Below are 6,000 nucleotides of genomic sequence, written 5' to 3' on the forward strand. Positions count from 1 at the left end.
ATACCTCGAGGTGCGGGTGTTTCAACACGACAATTCACCGGAGGCTCATACGAAGGTCATAAAGGCATTCTAATCAAGCCTGATGTTTGGGGGTACTTAAGGATTTTACGAACGCATCGTAAACCGGGCTATTGCACTCGGCCGCGGCTTTTGATCCCCTCTGAATTGACTATGTAGTCTTGATTGGCACACTTTTCACACCTGCAAGAGCCGCGGCACTTCTAAATAAACACAAAGGAATTCACCGCATTGTCTCCGCATACTACCCAATCACAAATACGCGTCCAATGAGTGTCTGCGCGATCAGAGGCATCAGTGCAATGTGCGTATGTTTTGATCACTCTGTGGAATGGCAGTTTCCCTTGAATGCCTCGTATACAATGCCGACATACAGAGGACGAGTTCCCCCATTTGTTTGCTTGCAAGCAATAATGAAACCTGATGGCTTGCTTGCATGGCTTCCTTGCTAGTCTAGCCTACCAAACACTGGTTAGATGAAACGCAGAATATCTAGCAGTAACGTGGAATCCCCCACCAGTCGTATCTCGTAAATTTGAAGCACGCCAAAATAAAGCGGCACGACTCATCAGCCACTACTCAAGAACATCAGCTATAACAGAATTGAAAATCTCTGAACTTACCACCCCTACAGCCATGCCGGCTTTATAGTCTTTTATTAGTTTTTCATAGGCTATACGACATGTAGTCTCATTTAGCTGTCTTGCACATAAAATCCTCCAGTCATGTTTTCTCCTGTTTAGATATAGCACTCAAACTCCAGCAAATAATTGAACGGACTAACCTATTTTCTCCTCCTTACTATGACTTGCTATTCGGTTTTGGAATCAGGCCCCAGGTAAGTGTCACTCTCAATAACAGCGACTCATTTATTCGACAGATACACTTACTCCTGAATGTAAATGTCGTTTTTAATGTTTATCTTATTGGTGAAGTTGTTAGATTAGTTTAATATCCAATGGTTCTGTTGTTTTAAACCTGTGTAATTTTTTTCTCCATTCTTTTGAAATTTTATATTTGTTGTACACTTTTGTGTGTACCTTTACTTTGCTATATGCATTTCGACATGAATGTGTTTGTATTGGTATTACCATGAGTGTTGCCGTTTTCAATATTAAAATGTCTTTTTCTTTTTCCCTCCCACCGATATATATAGCTACTAATATATGGATGATATAATGAATAAATTATGAGGGTATTTTAAGCCACACGCCTAACAGAGGTAATGCCGACAATCTCTGATTTTAATAGAAAAAATGTATTGAATAATAATTTCCCTATACTATTTATTCTTATGGTAAACTTTGCCGAGAAAAAAATTTCTTTGTTTTACGGCAATTTGAAAATCCAAGCCGTGCCAAGAACATACGTTCGAAAAACAAACGACAAAAATAAAATATTAGAGGCACCACAATGAAACAATTAAAGGTGATAAAAAATGGAGCACCCTTTATTTTTGTACTGCTTTGGCATTTGCTAGTGGGCTTAAACATGGGCTTTTTGGTGAAGCAAGGTGGCACTTCTGAGCAATTTTTACATATTTAGCACTGCTACTGAAGCACTTCAAGAGACATTAAAGCTGCATACTTTGTATATATATTTACCGCTCATTGCGGAACAAAAGTTTAGTATGCGGGGAAAATGTATTTTGACCAGGATGAAAGTATTAGGTTTACAAACTTCTGAAATAGCCCATGCTAAGATGCCTGTTCTGCCGGCTTGAAATACACGCATTTTGGTTGTTGCGTGGTCCAGTATGTCATATATCCACAAGCCACCTCACACAGAGGTCCCCAGAAGTCTTAACGATGGTAGGCTATGAATAAGTGTATCGTATCTTGCGAATTATCCCAGTGGTACGATTGTGGAGTATCTTGCACATTGAGGCACGTGTTGTGTCTTGCACTGCGATGTCTGGAAAAGAGTTTTCCTGAATATTTGCTGCTTTTAATCTCTGGAAGGAAAATTCCTTGCTGGCTGCTTATTAACTGGTGTGCCTTGAGATCTTCTACAGTACCCAAAAGAGTTTTGACAATTTGGAATAAGGTAAATTCAGCGAGCACGTGCAATGTCGATTTTAACATGGATATTAAGAACTTTGTTTATAAAAACTCATCTTTGACGTGGCACGCAGCTCAAGGGCTGCCCATGAACTCGTTGTCGATGTTGCATGTAATTGCTGAGATCACTTTTTTTTGTAATTTGCCTGAAGTATGCGGCATAGCGCATAAGTTGAAAGGTTTGGCGCTCAATGTACACGCACACGTTGGGTGCCAGTTCAACGGTTCAAAACGTTTTGGGGCGGCCGAGTAAGTGCGAACGAAGAGAACGCGCTTTTCAGAAATTTGTTTTTTTACTAATCGTGGAGTTCTCTCTGATTTAGCACTAGAAATTGGTTTTGGTGTCCGTGTTTTGGGAGTTCCATTCCAACCAGGCAGTAAAAAACGCATCATCCCGATGCAGTATTAATAAAAATTTCGCATCTACGCTGATGCTGGGCGTCTGTTGGTATTTGGAGGCGCGCCAAGAGCCACGTCCGCTTTTCAATTCGCATAGCTTAATGCGCGTGTCACTTCGAAGTGTGCATACAGGTTGCAGGTTGTTTATAAAAGCAGCATGCCTACACAACTTACCTATATGCTCGTACTTCAGTGAACTAGGCCAAAGAGCTACAAAAGATTAAACTCCTTCGACAGCGGCACCGCAGAAGACCTCCGGATTCCTGTGAAGTCACATTGAAAAAGCCGACAGCATTTTGAGGAACCAACAAAACATTCGGCTGGTCGACCCGCGCTGGCGCCTCACCTTTACAGGGCGCGCAAAAAGCAAAGTTGCCCTGAAGCGGATTTAAGCACCCCAGTCTGAGGCTATGGAGTACGGCTATTAAAAAAAAATCTTTCCCCCTTAAAAGGAAACGTACCCTGAATAAGGCTTCTTAAACAGATGCCCGCTGTACATCTCCTCAAATGAACTTCAGCGTGTAGGTTAATACAGAGCGAAATACAGCGAGATAAACGTTGGAAGAGTATATTCTGCTAATTTTGTAAAGTTGGATTTACTTCGTAGACACTACCTCATTTCCGCTTCAAATATTATTTCTCTAAAATACAATACCAGAAAGACGGAGCCTTTCGAAATGCTAGGGCGCCTTCTGGAAACTGCCTTTCACCAACCGACTGCTATGCAAGCGCTGCTTCCCGGCGCTTTTTTTCAGAGCATATAAAGTGTGGAAACTGGGACGAAATTTGATATTTTAAAACGGTTTTCGTCCACCAAAAAAAAAAACAGAACCCACCGGTATAAACGTGAGCTTTTATGACAACGCCCTGAGGCGTGTTTGATTATGCGGCTGAGCTTCGCCACAAAGAACAGGTTTGTCTTGTCCGGTTGACTGATGCCACTGACAGGAAAGGAGCTCTGGCTGCCAACAGAAATGAAGAGGTCTACCCCAATACTTTTTCCCGACTCCCAACAATTGAAATTAAAGATCACTCACTCACTTCCGATGGTGTAATGTCAGTACCCTTGAGCTCTCGTTCACGCGTATAACATAATCTTAGTTGCAGAGATGTGAAATAGCGACATGAATGAATGCGGCCTATTTACTTTTACACTAGTTCCTGAATTCTTTCGAATGAGCTAAGCCGCACGTCCAAAGAGAGTGAGAGAGATAGAGGTTTTAGATTTAAACCTTAGCAAAATTAGTTGGCCCACATCCTTTCGTTGACATTGTACTCTGCAGAAAGGACTAAGCGGAAAAGGTAGTAGAATATTGAGAAGGCTAGTAGAGAATATGAGAAAAAACTAAAGTAGACGCATAGATACGGTTATTAGGCATAACCCAGGAGCTTTCGTTGAAACGAATCTTTGAGAAATCTTTGTGAATCTTTGCGACTCGTTGAAAGTTTTTGTGCAACTAATATGCTTCCCGTAATTGTACTAAGATAACAAAATTCTATCTTTTGTGGCAATTTTACCCAAGGGATAGTGTCAGCAGAGCATTCAATAGGTACACGCTCTGCGTTTTCTTGTGAAACACAATTGTCACAGAATCTGGATGGACACTGGCCTGTGTAATGTCAGTGCGAAGTTTGGAATAACCCGTTAAGGCGTAAGGTTTAAAACAAAGGTTTCGGTGAGGAAACGCTGAAAGAAACAACGCGACCCTAAAATAAATTATTTTGCTTTTTAAAAACAACTTGCGAACATTAGTTATAATAGCTGCCTCTTAGCAGTTCACAACCCCCCATTCATCCTATTACTGTTGCTAGTTTTGCATCCTTTTCCCAAAGCTCAAAAAACGGGAGTAAAACAGGAAAATGTCACAAAACGTTTGAGTGTACGATGGACACAACTGTGCCCTTTTCCCATGTATTTCTCCGTAGGGGGAATTGGATATTGTGCATAGGCGCTTGCTCTATCTTAATCATTTGGAGCCTCCTTGAGTAAGCTAACAGATTAAAAAAATTTATGAGCATCGTCTGGCCTTCTCTCGCTTCACGTGTTCAAGAAAGGGAGAGAACAGACTTTATGAGCTAAAAATTCGGGTGCCGTTAGGCACCAGATGGAGTGGGCCTATCTCCACAGGCTCCATATGCCGTTCGGGCATCCAGGCCCCTGGAGATCACTAGGGTCTGGTCATCCAGGGCGCGGCGGAGGAGCGAAGTCTCCCATCGTTCAAGCAAGGCATTGCTGCTCGGGGGATTATTAGGGGGACGTAGTGGGAAAAGTCGCACTCTCTCATGACGTGGTGGAGCAAGACGAGTCATTTGGAGAAAGGGCAATTCTTGTCTGATCGGGCTGAGTAATTTTTTTTTTGATCTAAAGGGTGTGGACAAAGGAAGACAATTTCAAACAATCGTTCTAATAATGACCTTGTATTACATGGTGACAACGGTGTTCCCCTTCAGGAACATGCGTGTATGCATGCATTCAAACATTTCTTCTCGTCGGTATTCACTCAGGAAGATCATTCTATCATACCCATGGTTCCCGAATCCGATTACAGATATATGCAGCCAAAGAATATGGCTCCTTAAGGCATCGCTTCACTAATTGCCAGTCTAAAAGTCTCCACTTTATCTGGTGTCGATAACATCAATTCAAAAATATTTAAGAACACTGTGCACATTTCTAGTCAAATTTTGTTCCATATTTTTAGTAAATCATTGACATCAGGTCAGTTACCTGCCTACTAGAAAATCGCCAAGGTCGTTCCCATTTTCAAATCCAATAACAAACATGCACCCGAAAATTATCGCCCGATTTCTTTGACGTGCATATGCTGTTAAAACTGAAGCACATTATTGCATCTAACGTGTATAACCACCTCGAATCCAACAATTTTTTTTTTCGTCCATCAGCATGGTTTCAGAAAAGGCCTGTCATGTGATACACAACTTCTGGAATATACAACCGACCTACATTCTAACATGAATGCTAACCAACAAACAGTCTGCATTTTCCTTCATTTTTCAAAAGCGTTCGACCGTGTTGCTCCTTCCGCCTCATTACAAAATTATCAGCCCTTTGCCTGGATTCTTTAACTTTATCATGGATTCGGAACGTTCTGTCTATGCGCCAGCAATTTACCGCGGTCAACAACTTTTCTTCCCACCTGGTGTCATGTTACTTCTGGAGTTCCGCAGAGCAGCGTTCTGGGCCCGTTACTGTTCCTGATGTACATAAATGACCGGCCCCTCAACATCTCATCACGGATACGACTCTTAAATTAAGGCCTTAATGAACACCTTTCCTTACAAAATGACTTAAACGTAATCTACAATTGGTGTAATACATGGCAAATGTCACCTAATTTAAGTAAATTCAAAGTAATATCTTTTAGTCGGAAACACGATAATTCAGATTTTCTTTATTTCATCAACCACAGCGCAGTTTCGCAAGCCGTTTCCTATAAATATTTTGGTGTTCATCTAACACCTAATCACTCTTGAAGTACCCACATTTCCGCCATCTGCGCTA

The sequence above is a fragment of the Haemaphysalis longicornis genome, unplaced genomic scaffold (genome assembly GCF_048455015.1).
Source record: "Haemaphysalis longicornis isolate Haplotype H1 unplaced genomic scaffold, Haemaphysalis longicornis Haplotype H1 scaffold_11, whole genome shotgun sequence".
NCBI classification, from domain to species: Eukaryota; Metazoa; Arthropoda; class Arachnida; order Ixodida; family Ixodidae; genus Haemaphysalis; species Haemaphysalis longicornis.